We start from the raw sequence: 18,812 nt of genomic DNA, 5'->3' as shown, positions 1-18,812 counted from the left end.
TATATATTTTTTTACAAATTGTTCCACTTTGACATTACAGAGTATTTTGTGTGGCAATGAAATACATTTCAATCCCACTTTGTAACACAACCACATTTGTAAAAAGTCGATGGGTTTCTGAAGGCACTGTAGCAATGACATGTCAACTATATTCATACCACTGCTCAGTTGAGCTGATCATTACAGTGTTCCCACTTCTTTTTACAAAAGAAGAGGATGATGCAAATGATCATGCCTAAAATGCATGTTTTTCTATCTGAAAGAATGTGCTTTTTCTTCCCTGTACTGTGGTCATTTTTAAATACTGTATGTTTGACTGTTGGTTTTTAGTCTAAATGTGAACATTACTGCCACTGTAATTGGACAGTACTAAAGATCTCTGTCTAAGGGGTTTGTGTTTGTGGCTCTGCTCAAAGAGGTTTCCCTTTTATCTCAACAGCCCTAATGGAAGTGGCCACTCAAATGTAAATCATTTCCCTTCCTTCCATTTGTTTACATTTCGAGAGCATCCCCAATTTGAGAGCAATAGAGGAATCTCTTTTCTACGTGAAACCTGAAAGCCTACAGTATCGCTGACCCTCCTTTCATTAAAGTGTCTTCACCTCTGAAATAAATAAAACTATCTTTACTAATTAAATTTCATCTTGGGAGCGATACAGGACCCATTTTGTGCTGTTAATTCTGGGGTGAGAGACACTAGCCAGCTGGCTAGCTGACAGACAGACAGGATGGGGAGAGGCCATTCCTGGATGACAGACTCAGTAGTCCCTCATTACGAGGGCTCAGGAAACCATAACGATTCTCTGTCATACGGCTTTTTGGTTTAATGTATGGGAGACATTTGAAGGCTTGGTTGATTTGTCAGACCCATAGTATTGGCGAGAGAGAGCGTATAGTATAATTTTACCAATTGCACTATATGGAAGCGAGGTTTGGGGTCCAGTCTGTAAATACGATTATAAGAATTGAGAGAAAAACCCAATAGAAAATCTCCATAGAGAATTCTGCAAAAGAAAGTACAAAATAATGCATGCAGAGCAGAACTCGGAAGATTCCCTTTAATTGTAAATATAAATAAAAGGATGTTGGCACCATTTGAAATTAAGCCCCAAATCATCCTTACAATTCAAAGCACTGAAAACCCAAGAGCTGAACCGTGAAAAAGAGCCCTATGTTAGCTGTTAAAACCCTATTATCCAAACATACAGGGAAATCAAAACCAAAACACAAAATAAACTAAATTGCTATTTGGCCCTCAAAAGAGAATACATGTTTTATTAAACCTTTATTTAACTAACGACGCCCTATAGAGAGAGCGAGAGATTACAGAGTACAGTGATGTGTCCTATAAGGAGCATTAGTGGCAAATCTGATGGGCGAATGGTAAGTACATCTAGCCGCTCGAGAGCACCCTTACCTGCCGATCTGTAAATTACATCTACATAATCTAGCATGGGTAGGATGGTCATCTGAATCAGGCTTAGTTTGGCAGCTGGGGTGAAAGAGGAGCAATTACGTAGAGGAAACCAGGTCTAGATTTAACCTTAGCCTGAATCTTTGATATGTGCTGAGAGAAGGACAGTGTACCGTCTAGCTAGCCATACTGTCAAGTACTTGTATGAGGTGACTACCTCAAGCTCTAAACCCTCAGAGGTACTAATCACACCAGTGGGGAGGGGCATTCTTCTTACCAAACCACATGACCTTTGTTTTGGAGGTCTTCAGAACAAGGTTAAGGGCAGAGAAAGCTTTGTTGTAGCGTTTAACACAACATCTGTGAAGGGGCCAGCTGAGTATAAGACAGTATGTGAAGCTTGAGATTCATTACGTTTTTTCTCCCACCTCGAATATCCTCATCTCACTGTCTTGAGGATACTGCAAAATGGTACTTTGCCTGATAAGAAATTGACAGGAGACCAGTGACAGAGCAATCCTTGCCCTATGAGTTTTTCAGACAAACCAATCATTATACTGTACCATAGACTTTCTTTTTCTTCCATTCTCTAACCCTCCCACCCAGCTCGGGCAATATACACCTCTGGTGCGATGCCAAAGACACATTATAGCTTAAGACAACTTTTTCTCAACTTTTGGGACATTATGTGGACTTTCTGTGGAACACTTTTTACTTCTAACAAGGTTATTATGTTTCATGCAGTGACAAGGCTGGTTCTGCTTTTGGGATTATAGTAGAAGGTCACCTTGCACTCCTAGATGTCCTTAAACATACATTTACTGTTGTGTATACCAGACAACATTGTCGTCTATACAAACTGATGTTTGTCTGGTCCAATGGATAGAATACACATTGGACAAGTAGATGCTTGATTTTAGAGTAAACAACATTTTATTTTAAATGTATCTAATTTCCTTGGGTGACAGTGATCAAAGGTTACACATGACAGGACTTGGCATACTTATAAGACAGGTGGAGATGCTGCATGCATGCAGAGAGTTCATTCCAAAGCTCATCTTGAACGGATGTGGCCATTTCCCCAAACACTTCTTTTGACAGCTCTGTTTTATAAACAAAAAACACCACCAGGGAGACCTAAAATAGATTGCCAGATGCTAGGCTTTATCCCCCTGCTTAGCGGGCTCTAATTGAGAATGTGTCCAGGGGATAGAAAGAGATTCACTGAGATGATATTTCAGTGTACTCATCTTGTCGCTGCTCAGGCAAGGGGCATAATTATTAACAATAAATTACCACACATCCTCCCACAGAACCCCTCGCAAGACCATTGGCTTACACCAACTCTTAAATCCAAGATGGTGTAGAAGTCGGGTCTTCGTCGTGTCCCGTGTATATATCTTTATATATATATTTTGTCTTCGCATATTTTTTTATTTTTTTCTTAACCCCAACTTCAACATACTCCCCTGAAACCCGCCTCACCCAATGTGGTATGGATCTGCTATTTTCCTTACTTTAGAACCAGAACCCCCAACAGGAGCTAGCCAGCTAACTAGCTAGTAGTCAGCTAGCCACTGCTAGAGGTCATCAGTTAACCTTTAGCCAGGACAACTCCTGCCTGTCTGTACAGCGTGTTTCAACCCAGAGCTTATCAGACTCCTTTTTCTCCATATCACCGAATTCCTACCGCAAGCTCTTTACCTCTTCACCTGGATCATCGCAGCTAGCTAACTGCTATCCGATTGGCTTCTCCTGGCTAACGTCTCTGTCCCGAAGTAAGCACCAATTAGCCTGGAGCTAGCCTATGCTAGGCCCATCTCCAGCCTAGCTGAAGAGGTCCATAAGTCATTCCTTGGGCTACAATACCTATTTTGCCAATTGGCCTGGACCCCCCTTGTATTGCCGATATGAAGCCCCGCCGATCCATCATGACTGGACTACCGACATAATCCGCCCTAGGGTTTTTTTCAACAGGCTCCTTCGTTGCAACGTCGCCTGAATGCCCATCTGCTAGCCTGCTAGCCACGGCCCGCTAGCTGTCTACAGCATACCGGACTGTTAGCTGAAGTGGTCCATCAGTCAATTTCTTGGGCTACTATACCTATTTTGCCAATTGGCCTGAACCCTTTTACTACACAGACCCCTGCTGATCCATCCCGGCTGGTCTGCCGACGTAACCACACGAGGGGGCTACAATAACAGACTTCTTCCATTGCGACGTCCCTCTAAGGCCCTTCTGCTAGCCCCGGCCCGCTAGCTGTCTGAATCACTCCAGCCTGTCCAACTACTCATTGGACCCTATGATCACTCGGCTACGCATGCCTCTCCCTAACGTCAATATGCCTTGTCCATTGCTGTTTTGGTTAGTGATTATTGTCTTATTTCACTGTAGAGCATCCATTCCTGTTCAATATCCCTCAGCTAACCCTATTGTCCTACCTCCCACACATGCTGTGACCTCACTTGGTTTAATTGATGTCTCTAGAGAAAATACCTCTCTCATTGTCACTCAATGCCTAGGTTTACCTTAACTGTATTCACATCCTACCATACCTTTTGTCTGTACATTACGCATTGAATCTGCTCCTTTTACTCTCTGTTCCGAACGTACTAGACGACCAGTTCTTATAGCCCTTAGCCGTACCCTTATCCTCCTCTGCTCCTCTGGTGATGTAGAGGTTAATCCAGGCCCTGCAGTGCCTTGCTCCACTCCCATTCCCCAGGTCTCTCATTTGTTGACTTCTGTAACCGTAAAAGCATTGGTTTCATGCATATTAACATTAGAAGCCTCCTCCCTAAGTTTGCTTTATTCACTGCTTTAGAACACTCTGCCAAACCGGATGTCATAGCTGTGTCTGAATCCTGGCTTAGGAAGGCCACCAAAACCCCTGAAATTTCCATCCCTAACTATAACATATTCCGACAAGATAGAACTGCCAAAGGGGGCGGAGTTGCAATCTACTACAGAGAAAGCCTGCAGAGTTCTGTCTTACTATCCAGGTCGGTACCCAAACAATTTGAGCTTCTACTTTTAAAAATCCACCTTTCCAGAAACAAGTCTCTCACCGTTGCCGCTTGCTATAGACCACCTTCTGCCCCAGCTGTGCCCTGGACAACATATGTGAATTGATTGCCCCCCATCTATCTTCAGAGCTCGTGCCATCCTACAATCTAAACTTGATGCCCTCAATCTCACACAAATTATCAATGAACCCATTATCAATGTACAACCACAAATCCAAATGATCAATGTACAACCACAAATCCGTAAACACAGGCACCCTCATAGATATCATCCTAACCAACCTGCCCTCCAAATACACCTCTGCTGTTTTCAACCAGGATCTCAGCAATCACTGACTAATTGCTTGCGGCCGTAATGGGTCTGTGGTCAAACGAACACCCCTCATCACTGTCAAACGCTCCCTAAAACACTTCAGAGAGCAGGCCTTTCTAATCGACCTGGCCCGGGTATCCTGGAAGGATATTGACCTCATTCCGTCAGTAGAAGATTCCTGGTTATTCTTTAAAAGTGCTTTCCTCACAATCTTAAATAAGCATGCCCCATTCAAAAAATGTAGGACCAGGAACAGATATAGCCCTTGGTTCACTCCAGACCTGACTGCCCTTTACCAGCACAAAAACATCCTGTTGTGTACGGCATTAGCATCAAATAGACCCCTGTCGTTCTCCAGTAACATCAAGGCGGTGACCCGATCCTGTAGGTTCACGCTCTACAACATTCGCAGAGTATGACCCTGCCTCACACAGGAAGCGGCGCAGGTCCTAATCCAGGCACTAGTCATCTCCCGTCTGGATTACTGCAACTCGCTGTTGGCTGGGCTCCCTGCCTGTGCCATTAAACCCCTACAACTCATCCAGAACGCTGCAGCCCGTCTGGTGTTCAACCTTCCCAAGTTCTCTCACGTCACCCCGCTCCTCCGCTCTCTCCACTGGCTTCCAGTTGAAGCTCGCATCCGCTACAAGACCATGGTGCTTGCCTACGGAGCTGTGAGGGGAACGGCACCTCCGTACCTTCAGGCTCTGATCAGGCCCTACACCCAAACAAGGGCACTGCGTTCATCCACCTCTGGCCTGCTCGCCTCGCTACCTCTGAGGAAGCACAGTTCCCGCTCAGCCCAGTCAAAACTGTTCGCTGCTCTGGCACCCCAATGGTGGAACAAGCTCCCTCACAACGCCAGGACAGCGGAGTCAATCACCACCTTCCGGAGACACCTGAAACCCCACCTCTTCAAGGAATAACTAGGATAGCATAAAGTAATCCTTCTAACCCCCCCCCTTAAAAGATTTAGATGCACTATTGTAAAGTGGTTGTTCCACTGGATATCATAAGGTGAATGCACCAATTTGTAAGTCGCTAAATGACTTAAATATAAATGTCAATATGCAACTTTTCAGGGAAGTTAGGAACCAAAGTGCACAGGCAGTTAGGAAAGCAAAGGCTAGCTTTTTAAAGCAGAAATTTTCATCCTGTTGCACAAACTCAAAAAAGTTCTGGGACACTGTAAAGTCCATGGAGAATAAGAGCACCTCCTCCCAGCTGCCCACTGCACTGAGGCTAGGAAACACTGTCACCACCGATAAATCCACAATAATTGAGAATTTCAATAAGCATTTTTCTACGGCTGGCCATGCTTTCCACCTGGCCACCCCTACCCTGGTCAACAGCCCTGCACCCCCCACAGCATCTTGCCCAAGCCTCCCCCATTTCTCCTTCACCCAAATCCAGATAGCTGATGTTCTGAAAGATGACTGGTTTCTCAAATGACTGCCTCACCTGGTTCACCAACTACTTCTCTGACAGAGTTCAGTGTGTCAAATCGGAGGGCCCGTTGTCCGGGCCTCTGGCAGTCTCTATGGGGGTGACACAGGGTTCAATTCTAGGGCCGACTCTTTTCTCTGTATACACCAATGATGTCGCTCTTGCTGCTGGTGATTTTCTGATCTACCTCTATGCAGACGACACCATTCTGAATACTTCTGGCCCTTCTTTGGACACTGTGTTAACCTGTCTGGGCTAGGGAGCAGTATTTTCACAGCCGGATGAAAAACATTCCCAATTTAAACAGGTTACTACTCTGGCCTAGAAACTAGAATATGCATATTATTAGTAGATTTGGATAGAAAACACTGAAGTTTCTAAAACTGTTTGAATGGTGTCTGTGAGTACAACAGAACTCATATGGCAGGCAAAAACCTGAGAGAAATTCAAGCAGGAAGTGGAAAGTCTGAGAATTGTAGTTCTTCTTTTGATTCTCTATCGAAGCTACAGTGTCTGTGGGGTGACGTTGCACTTCCTAAGGCTTCCATTGGCTGCCTAAAGCCTTCAGAAAGTGGTTTGAGCATTTTCCTGTGACTGGGCAGATAATAGGAGCTCAGTTACTGAGTGGTCTGCCTGGCAACAAAGGGTTTGGATATGCTTGGTCCCGCGAGCGCGCCCCTCCTTCTTTTTCTTCTTGAATGAATATGCTGTTGTCCAGTTGGAATATTATCGCAATTTTACGTTATAAATAGCATAAAGATTGATTTTAAACAGCGTTTGACATGCTTCTAAGTACGGTAATGGAACATTTTGACTTTTCGTCTCTTGTTCCGCGCTCGCGTGTTATGCCTTTGGATAAGTGATCTGTGCGCACGAACAACACGGAGGTATTTGTACATAAATATGGATTATTTCGAACAAAAACAACATTTCTTGTGGAAGTAGCAGTCCTGGGAGTGCATTCTGACGAAGATCAGCAAGAATATTTCTAATACTAATTCTGAGTTTAGGTTGCCCCGAACTTGGCGGGTTTCTGAATAGCTCACCGTGATGGCTGAGCTATGTACTCAGAATATTGAAAAATGTGCTTTCTCCCTAAAGCTATTTTAAAATCTGACACAGCGGTTGCATCCAGGGGTAGTCTATCTATAATTCTTGAAATAATTGTTATATATTTTGTCAACTTTTATGATGAGTATTTTTGTAAATTGATGTGCACATTCACCGCCAGTTTTGGTGGGAATACATTTTCTGAACATCAGGCGCCAATGTAAAATACTGTTTTTGGATATAAATATGAACTTTATCGAACAAAACATACATGTATTGCGTAACAATGTCCTAGAAGTGTCATCTGATGAAGATCGTCAAAGGTTAGTGCTTCATTTAGCTGTGTTTTGGGTTTTATTGACACATGTCCTTGCTTGGAAAATGGCTGTGTGATTATTTTTGTCTATGTACTCCCTTAACATAATCTAATGTTTTGCTTTCGTTGTAAAGCCTTTTTGAAATCGGACAATGTGGTTACATCAAGAAGAATTGTATCTTTAAAATGGTGTAAAATAGTTGTATGTTTGAGAAATTTGAATTATATCATTTTGTTGTTTTTGAATTTGCCGCCCTGACATTTCACTGGCTGTATCCCGCAAAGTGACTATTTATACTGTATAACATTTTTGACATGCGTTTTTCTGGATTTTTTTGTTGTTATTCTGTCTCTCACTGTTCAAATAAACCTACCATTACAATTATAGACTGATCATTTCTTTGTCAGTGGGCAAACATACAAAATCAGCAGGGGATCAAATACTTTTCCCCCTCACTGTACATTTAGAAAGCTCACAACACATTTTATACTCTTCCCTTGTAGGTGTCACCTCCTCATTTGAGATTCAGTCTGATGTTAACCAGGCTAAATAAGCATATGCCAACTTAAAATGAGTACATTTGCTTATGTGATCCAGTTGTGTACTTAACACCCAACTGTTCAACCTCTGGGGTGCTGCATCTAGATTGTGGGGATCTCACCAAGATCAGGGTTGAGGAGGTGGATTCGTCAGTCTCATCAGTGGACATCTCTTGGCTGCTCTGAAATTTAAGGCTTCGTGGCCTCTTTCTTGAAGGGGTCGCTCCTACTTATTTTTGGGGATTGTCACATTCTGAATCCTTTTCAAAAGCTTCTTCTTCAGATTCCTAACAAACAAAACATTGTTTGTGTTATAAATCACATTAAACAAAATCGAATCCAGAAATGAAACGAAACAAGCAGACACATGTTACCCTGATTGATCTGGATGAAGCACATCCCTCTTATTTTGAGTGTCAGATGTTTGCACTTTGGCTGCCAGGTATCCAACAGTGCTGCGTTTGGAAACATGTGTTGAATACCTGAGTAGTGACTTACCCACTCAGCTCCACTGGTTGTAGATCTGTCCCGCAGCATTGGGTAGTACTCTATGAGATGCTTCGCCATTACAGTGAGTTCATGGCTGCATGGATACTGGAAGTCATCCCCTGCTGCTCTCTTAATGGAAATCATGCTTGTTACTGTATTCCTGATTTTAGTCGACAGCGAAGATCTTTGGAAAGGATATAGTCTCCTTGTCCAGCACGCTGTTTTTCAAAAAAGGTGCTTCTTGATCGCTCCAACTCTGTGTCTGTGTATAAGACATACTGTGGGCTGACAAGCTGTACGGTCCTGGTGGCACCATGTTGGTCTCTTGGGTTTGGAGAGGTGGGGGGGGATGGAGGGGACATGAGGGTGGAGGAAGGGGGGGTGGAGAGTGGAAGGGGGTGGGAGTGGGGCTGAAATCACAGGTCCCTGAGGTGCCTGGTCTACACAGGTCTGATTCTTGATCCTGTATAAGACATACATTAATTCAATGGTAATTATAAATAAAAAAGAACACCACACTAACAACAACCTAACAGCAAACACCAAAACAACTACATCTTTAGATACATGTATTGTAATGATGGCCAGGAAATGCTACTTTGATAACAGGAAACACGGTCTGCATGGTTAGATTAAATGTCTCCCAAATGTCAAAATCTAACATTACCTCATTTTCACCATGAGAAAATCTCCAAATGGTTCTCCTTCTGAAGTGCTCTGGCCCGGGAAAGAGATCACGTAAATCCTCCTTAGAGAGGCTGGGCAGCATGTCTGTGCTTATATTAGCAGCTGAAAAACACATTTAACCACATGGTAAATAGTTAAGTAATTAGCAACTAAATCATAGTTTATAGACGCAAAGTGTCAGGTGTGTATATATAGGTTATGAGACATTAGCATACTGTCTTCCCTTTCCAGTTAATGCAGGAATAATTTACCAAGCTAGCACATGTTAGCTAACAAAATTAGACTACCAGTATATCATTAACGTTGACGTGAATTACTTTAAACCAAAAGATAGTGCAAGCTAATGAAACTAATGTTAACGCTAAATTGTCTCCCATATTGAAAATCATTGTTAGTTAATCTTTGCTTGTCTAGCTAAGATTGAAGACAATGACTGACACCATCGATAATTTAGCTTCACCGTCTTTGGTGCCCTTTCTATTTATTTTCTATTGTCAATAGAAAGGGCGCCAAAGACGGCGAAGCTAAACAATCAACGGTGTCAGTCATTAGGGCACATTTACACCTCATTAACACTATTTATGGCAATAAAGCACTCTCAATCTAACCAAAGTTCAAGTTTTTTCAACGAATGGCCGTTCGTGCAGTTATTAACTGCTAACAGCCTTCCCTGTGGCTCAGTTGGTAGAGCATGGTGTTTGCAATGCCAGCATAGTGTGTGCAACACCAGGGTTGTGGGTTTGATTCCCATGGGGGGCCAGTACAAAAACAAATGCATGAAATTAAATGTATGCATTCACTACTGTAAGTCGCTCTGGATAAGAGCGTCTGCTAAATTACTAAAATGTGAATGTTACCTAGTTAACATTAGCATGCTAACCTGGTTTGCCAACTTTCCAATTCAAATTAACTTTAGCTAACGTTAGCTTGCTAAGGAGAAAGGTAGATGGGTATAAAGAAATGAACATTACCTGCCAAAACTGCGGTTGATATATGATCCATGCCTGGATATGTCTCATCCATTCCATCTTCATTAATGGTGTTAGATGACTCAAAGATTTGGACCGTCTTTGAATTTTTAGATATAGGCCTCCCTTATGTAGCTAGATAATGTGATGAACGTACGTCAGTTAAGCAATATCACACGAGAGGGAGTGCTGAATATCAGCATGGCTGTGATTCGGCCGTAGGTACGAGGCCGCAGGCCGAAGATAATAATATTCAGTATAACAGCACGACCTCAAGTGTGATATTGCTTTTATACAACAGTTCTACAAGCACAATTTATTAGTTAACAGTAATAAGCGACAACAGATTATGATATGTTTATTTATTTAATCATTTATTTGGCTCCGCCAACACGCATAGTTCCACAACTGGACTGGGACACAGTTTCCCAACTGGTCTGGGACTGAACTGGTCTGGGACTGCCAAGCACCACATGTACATTTTCCTACACACTAGCTTGCTACTGTTACTTTGTGTAGGTCTACACGTTACCGTCCTCTCCTGACGACCATTCAGCCTGAGAACAACATATGGGATCAATAGAAGGAGCAAGTTAGTTGAATTCCCAGCCTTTGATATCATACAACAAACTCCGCAAGACATTATGCATGTAATTCTGGAGGGCATAGCCCCATTGGAAATCAAATGTGTTTTGAATCATCTTGTTGTGTCAGGACAGATTGATCTGGACTCAGTGAATTCTGCTATTCTTGGTTTCCCTTATTCCCCTCTAGATGTTAGAGATCGGCCATCCCCAATTTCTGTTAGTACATTAACGTCAAGTGATGGTAAACAAACAGTAATCTGGGCAAATGCTTGTCCTGCTAAGGATATTGCCATTTGTTTTGGAGAGTTTGGAAGTCAATGCATATATACGACTGATAATTGAGATAATAGAGATTGTACAGATAGTATTTGCACCTGTTCTTTCCATTGTGACTGTGTCTAGGTTGAAGTAACTAATTGAAAATCATTCGAAGGAGTTTTTTCCAGACCGCAATGTTACACCTAAACAGCATTATATGATACATTTGCCATCACAGATAAAGTCATTGGGACCAATGGTTTGACCTATGTGTATGCGGCTTGAGTCTAAACAAGCTCAATTTTTAAAATATTTGCAAGTCTTGGATCAATCAGAACCAAATATATGAAAGCTGCCAAAATGTTGACAGTTCAAAGCACCCAATTTTTTCAAATGAAAAGCAGATGGGACCTGTATCAGAGGTTAAAGATCTACAATATTTATGTGGAAAATTTAGGGACTTCCTAGGTTTCAATGAAGTCAAATGGCTTGTAATTAATTCTAATAAATACATAACTCAGAAGTCCATGATTTTTGCCAAAGTACTGAATGGTAATATGCCAGAATTTGGACTGGTCAAAACATATTTCTTGTTGATTCTAGGCTTTATTGTTTGGAATATTAACCATTTCAAACTATACGCTTTGATAGAAACGTCATGGCTTATCAAGTTGAGGTACCACACCTTGCACAGGCCACTGAGTTAGTGGATGCTGAAAAGCTGGTTGATTTGACCTCTTATTACACAATTAGCAACAAGAGCCAAACCTATGTACATGTCAAATACCATCTTGGGGATGTAATAGAATTGTACAACAGTTCAAATGACTCACAGATATTAAAAGTCTACTGTTTTTGTTCTGTACTATATGTTGTCTACATGATTGCTGTGTGTAAGATTGACAATAAAACAGTGAATTCCATTTCGTCATTATTTGTTCTTAATATGTGAAGAGATTAAATGTTTGAAATAATGCTTGAAATAAGAAATTCTGACTTTGACAAAGCAGTTTTGTACTTGTCAGTGTTGATCAAACAGCTTTATAATTCTGGTAATTCTAGTTTTGAGCATTAAGTTACTCAGAACCAGTAATACAATCTCAGTAACAAGTTATATTATCTTAAGATAATTAAGGACAAAAAAAAGCTTGAAACAAGTGAACTGCTCCAACATAAAAACTGTCTGATAAGATTAAATATCTTGTCAGATAAAAAACAAGCATATATTGATTTGATTTAAGATATTTAATCTTGCTTAGATTTCAATTTTAGCAGTGTATTGCTAAGCTGTGAAAATGTCGCCGGAAGAAATGGCAGCAGTTTTACGGGTGCCCAACCAATTGTGCTATTATGCGGTTTTTTCGCGTTATTTGTAACTTATTTTGTACATAATGTTTCTGCAATCGTATCTTATGGCAAAAAAGACCATCTGGATATCAGGACAGCGATCACTCACCTCAGATTAGACAAAGATTTTTTCTTCAACATGCAGGACATTCTCCTAACTTCCGACAATGCCAACATCCCAGTTATTTGCAAGAGGAGACACAGGTACAGAGCGGGGTGCCCCGTGAGGATCCGCAGAAGGCAAGTTGGAAAGCTGCCGTTATGTCAATATTACTCGCCAACATGCAATCATTGGACAATAAACTAGACGAGGTACGATCACGGATATCCTACAACGGGACATCAAAAACTGTAATATCCTATGTTTCACGGAATCGTGGCTGAATGATGACATGGATGTTCAGCTAGCGGGATATACGCTGCACCGGCAAGATAGAACAGCATATTTGTAAACAATAGCTGGTGCACGAAATCTAAGGAAGACTCGCCTGAAGTAGAGTATATTGTGAAAATTGCAGGCCACACTACTTGCCTAGAGGATTTTCAGGTATACTTTTCGTGGCAGTTTATTTACCACCACAGACAGATGCTGGCACTAAGATCGCACTCAGTCAGCTGTATAAGGAAATAAGCAAACAGGAAACCACTCACCCAGAGGCGGCGCTCCTAGTGGCCGGAGACCTTAATGCAGGGAAACTTAAATCAGTTCTACCAAAGGGAAAGACATTCTAGATCACCTGTACTCCACACACAGAGACGTGTACAAAGCTCTCCCTCGCCCTCCATTTGGGAAATCCGACCACAACTCTATCCTCCTGATTCCTGCTTACAAGCAAAAATGAAAGCAGGAAGCACCAGTGACTCTGTCTATAATAAAGTAGTCATATAAAGCAGATGCTAAACTACTGGACTGTTTTGCTATCACATATTGGAACATGTTCCGGGATTCTTCAGATGGAATTGAGGAGTACACCAAATCAGTTACTGGCTTTATCAATAAGTGCATCGAGGATGTCGTCCCCACAGTGACTGTACGTACATACCCCAACCAGAAGCCAATGATTACAGGCAACATTCGCACTGAGCTAAAGGGGAGAGCTGCCGCTTTCAAGGTGCGGGACTCTAACCCGGAAGCTTATAAGAAATCCTACTATGCCCTCCAACGAACCATCAAACAGGCAAAGCGTCAATACAGGGCTAAGATGGAATCATACTGCACCGGCTCTGACGCTCGTCTTATGTGGCAGGGATGCAAACTATTACAGACTACAAAGGGAAGGACAGCCGCGAGCTGCCCAGTGACACGAGCCTACCAGATGAGCTAAATCACTTCTATGCTCACTTCGAGGCAAACAACACTGAGTCATGCATGAGAGCATCAGCTGTCCGTAGCCGATGTGAGTAAGACCTTTAAACAGGTCAACATTCACAAGGCTGCGGGGCCAGACAGATTACCAGTACGTGTGATCCGGGCATGTGCTGACCAACTGGCAGGTGTCTTCACTGACATTTTTAACATGTCCCTGATTGATTCTGTAATACCAACATGTTTCAAGGAGACCACCATAGTCCCTCTTCCCAATAACACAAAGGCAACCTGCCTAAATGACTACAGACCCGTAGCACTCACGTCTGTAGACATGAAGTGCTTTGAAAGGCTGGTAATGGCTCACATCAACACCATTATCCCAGAAACCCTAGACCCACTCCAATTTGCATACCGCCCAAACAGATCCACAGATGATGCAATCTCTATTGCACTCCACACTGCCTTTTCCCAGCTGGACGAAAAGAACACCTATGTGAGAATGCTATTCATTGACTACAGCTCAGCGTTCAACACAATAGTACCCTCAAAGAACATCACTAAGTTAAGGATCCTTGGACGAAACACCTCCCTCTGCAACTGGATCCTGGACTTCCTGATGGTCCGCCCCCAGGTGGTGAGGGTAGGTAGCAACACATCTGCCACGCTGATCCTCAACACTGATGCCCCCCAGGGGTGCATGCTCAGTCCCCTCCTGTACTCCCTGTTCACCCACGACTGCATGGCCAGGCATGACCCCAACACCATCATTAATTTTGCCAATGACACAACAGTGGTAGGCCTGATCACCGACAGCGACGAGACAGCCTATTGGGAGGAGGTCAGAGACCTGGCCGGGTGGTGCCAGAATAACAAACTATCTCTCAACATAACCAAGACTAAGGAGATGATTGTGGACTACAAGAAAAGGAGGACCTGTAGCGGAGCAGGTTGAGAGCTTCAAGTTCCTTGGTGTCCACATCACCAACAAACTAGAATGGTCCAAACACACCAAGACATTCGTGAAGAGGGCGCGACAAAGCCTATTCCCCCTCAGGAAACTAAAAAGATTTGGCATGGGTCCTGAGATCCTCAAAAGGTTCTACAGCTGCAACATCGAGAGCATCCTGACTGGTTGCATCACTGCCTGGTACGGCAATTGCTCAGCCTCTGACCGCAAGGCACTACAGAGCGTAGTGCGTATGGCCCAGTACATCACTGGGGCTAAGCTGCCTGCCATCCAGGCCCTCTACGCCAGGCGGTGTCAGAGGAAGGCCCTAAAAATTGTCAAAGACCCCAGCCACCCCAGTCATAGACTGTTCTCTCTACTATCGCATGGCAAGCGGGACCGGAGTGCCAAGTCTAGGACAAAAAGGCTTCTCAACAGTTTTTACCCCCAAGCCATAAGACTCCTGAACAGGTAATCAAATGGCTACCCAGACTATTTGCACTTTGTGCCCCCCCAACCCCTCTTCTACGGTGCTACTACACTCTGTTTATCATATATGCATAGTCACTTTAACTATACATTCATGTACATACTACCTCAATTGCCCCCACCAACCAGTGCTCCCGCACATTGGCTAACCAGGCTATCTGCATTGTGTCCCTCCACCAACCAACCCCTCTTTTACGCTACTGCTACTCTCTGTTCACCATATATGCAGTCATTTCTACCATATCTACATGTACATGCTACCTCAATCAGCCAGACTAACACGTGTCTGTATATAGCCTTGCTACTTTTATAGCCTAGCTACTGTATATACAGTGCCTTGCGAAAGTATTTGGCCCCCTTGAACTTTTCGACCTTTTGCCACATTTCAGGCTTCAAACATAAAGATATAAAACTGTAATTTTTTGTGAAGAATCAACAACAAGTGGGACACAATTATGAAGTGGAACGAAATTTATTGGATATTTCAAACTTTTTTAACAAATAAAAAATGGAAAAATTGGCCGTGCAAAATTATTCAGCCCCTTTACTTTCAGTGCAGCAAACTCTCTCCAGAAGTTCAGTGAGGATCTCTGAATGATCCAATGTTGACCTAAATGACTAATGATGATAAATAGAATCCACCTGTGTGTAATCAAGTCTCCGTATAAATGCACCTGCTCTGTGATAGTCTCAGAGGTCCGTTTAAAGCGCAGAGAGCATCATGAAGAACAAGGAACACACCAGGCAGGTCCGAGATACTGTTGTGGAGAAGTTTAAAGCCGGATTTGGATACAAAAAGATTTCCCAAGCTTTAGACATCCCAAGGAGCACTGTGCAAGCGATAATATTGAAATGGAAGGAGTATCAGACCACTGCAAATCTACGAAGACCCGGCCGTCCCTCTAAACTTTCAGCTCATACAAGGAGAAGACTGATCAGAGATGCAGCCAAGAGGCCCATGATCACTCTGGATGAACTGCAGAGATCTACAGCTGAGGTGGGAGACTCTGTTCATAGGACAACAATCAGTCATATACTGCACAAATCTGGCCTTTATGGAAGAGTGGCAAGAAGAAAGCCATTTCTTAAAGATATCCATAAAAAGTGTCATTTAAAGTTTGCCACTAGCCACCTGGGAGACACACCAAACATGTGGAAGAAGGTGCTCTGGTCAGATGAAACCAAAATCGAACATTTTGGCAACAATGCAAAATGTTATGTTTGGCGTAAAAGCAACACAGCTCATCACCCTGAACACACCATCCCCACTGTCAAACATGGTGGTGGCAGCATCATGGTTTGGGCCTGCTTTTCTTCAGCAGGGGCAGGGAAGATGGTTAAAATTGATGGGAAGATGGATGGAGCCAAATACAGGACCATTCTGGAAGAAAACCTGATGGAGTCTGCAAAAGACCTGAGACTGGGACGGACATTTGTCTTCCAACAAGACAATGACCCAAAACATAAAGCAAAATCTACAATGGAATGGTTCACAAATAAACATATCCAGGTGTTAGAATGGCCAAGTCAAAGTCCAGACCTGAATCCAATCGAGAATCTGTGGAAAGAACTGAAAACTGCTGTTCACAAACGCTCTCCATCCAACCTCACTGAGCTCGAGCTGTTTTGCAAGGAGGAATGGGCAAAAATTTCAGTCTCTTGATGTGCAAAACTGATAGAGACATACCCCAAGCGACTTACAGCTGTAATCGCAGCAAAAGGTGGCGCTACAAAGTATTAATTTAAGGGGCTGAATAATTTTTCACGCCCAATTTTTCAGTTTTTTATTTGTTAAAACAGTTTGAAATATCCAATAAATTTAGTTCCACTTCATGATTGTGTCCCACTTGTTGTTGATTCTTCACAAAAAAATACAGTTTTATATCTTTATGTTTGAAGCCTGAAATGTGGCAAAAGGTCGAAAAGTTCAAGGGGGCCGAATACTTTCGCAAGGCACTGTAGCCTCGCTACTGCTTTTTTTCACTGTCTTTTTACTGTTATTTTTATTTCTTTACTTACCTATTGTTCACCTAATACCTTTTTTTGCACTGTTGGTTAGAGCCTGTAAGTGAGCATTTCACTGTAAGATCTACCTGTTGTATTCAGCACACGTGACAAATAAACTTTGATTTGATTTGATTTGAAAGATATACAGTGCATTCGGAAAGTATTCAGAATCCATGATGTTTTCCCACATTTTGTTACGTTACAGCCTTATTCTAAAATTGATTTTTTTTTTATCGCAATCTACTGTTGAATTCGGAAGTTTACATACACTTACGTTGGAGTCATTAAAACTCGTTTTTCAACCACTCCACAAATTTCTTGTTAACAAACTGTAGTTTTGGCAAGTCGGTTAGGACATCTACTTTGTGCATGACACAAGTAATTTTTCCAACAATTGTTTACAGACAGATTATTTCACATATAATTCACTGTATCACAATTCCAGTGGGTCAGAAGTTTGCATACAATAAGTTGACTGTGCCTTAAAACAGCTTGGAAAAATCCAGAAAATGTATTTCAAGGCCTACTTGGATGTATTTCAAGGCCTACCTGAAAACTCAGTGCCTTTTTGCTTGACATCATGGGAAAATCAAAAGATATCAGCCAAGACCTCAGAAAAAAATTGTAGACCTCCACAGGTCTGGTTCATCCATGGGAGCAATTTCCAAACTTCCTGAAGGTACTATGTTCATCTGTACAAACAATAGTACGCAAGTATAAACACCATGCGACCACGTAGACGTCATACCGCTCAGGAAGGAGACGCGTTCTGTCTCCTACAGATTAATGTACTTTGGTGCGAAAAGTGCAAATCAATCGCAGAGCAACAGCAAAGGACCTTGTGAAGATGCTGGAGGACACAGGTACAAAAGTATCTATATCCACAGTAAAACGAGTCCTATATCTACATAACATGAAAGGCCGCTCAGCAAGGAAGAAGCCACTGCTTCAAAACCGCCATAAAAAAGCCAGACTATAGTTTGCAACTGCACATGGGGAGAAAGATCGTACTTTTTGGAGAAATGTCCTCTGGTCTGAGGAAACAAAAATAGAACTGTTTGGCCATAATGACCATCGTTATGTTTGGAGGATAAAGGGGGAGGCTTGCTAGCTGGAGAATACCATCCCAACTGTGAAGCACGGGGGTGACAGCATCGTGTTCTGTGGGTGCTTTGCTGCAGGAGGGACTGGTGCACTTCACAAAATAGATGGCATCATGAGGGAGGAACATTATGTGGATATATTGAAGCAACATCTCAAGACATCAGTCAGGAAGTTAAAGCTTGGTTGCAAATGGGTCTTCCAAATGGACAATGACCCCAAGCATACTTCCAAAGTTGTGGCAAAATGGCTTAAGGACAACAAAGTCAAGGTATTGGAGTGGTCATCACAAAGCCCTGACCTCAATCCTATAGAAAACTTGTTGGCAGAACTGAAAAGGCGTGTGTGAGCAAGGAGGCCTACAAACCTGACTCAGTTACACCAGCTCTGTCAGGAGGAATGGGCCAAAATTCACCTAACTTATTGTGGGAAGCTTGTGGAAGGCTACCCGAAACGTTTGACCCAAGTTAAACAATTTAAAGGCAATGCTACCAAATACTAATTGACTGTATGTGAAG

Source organism: Salmo salar, chromosome 19 (genome assembly GCF_965601325.2).
Source record: "Salmo salar chromosome 19, fSalSal1, whole genome shotgun sequence".
Classification (NCBI taxonomy): domain Eukaryota; kingdom Metazoa; phylum Chordata; class Actinopteri; order Salmoniformes; family Salmonidae; genus Salmo; species Salmo salar.
Note: the sequence above shows the minus strand (reverse complement) of the source record.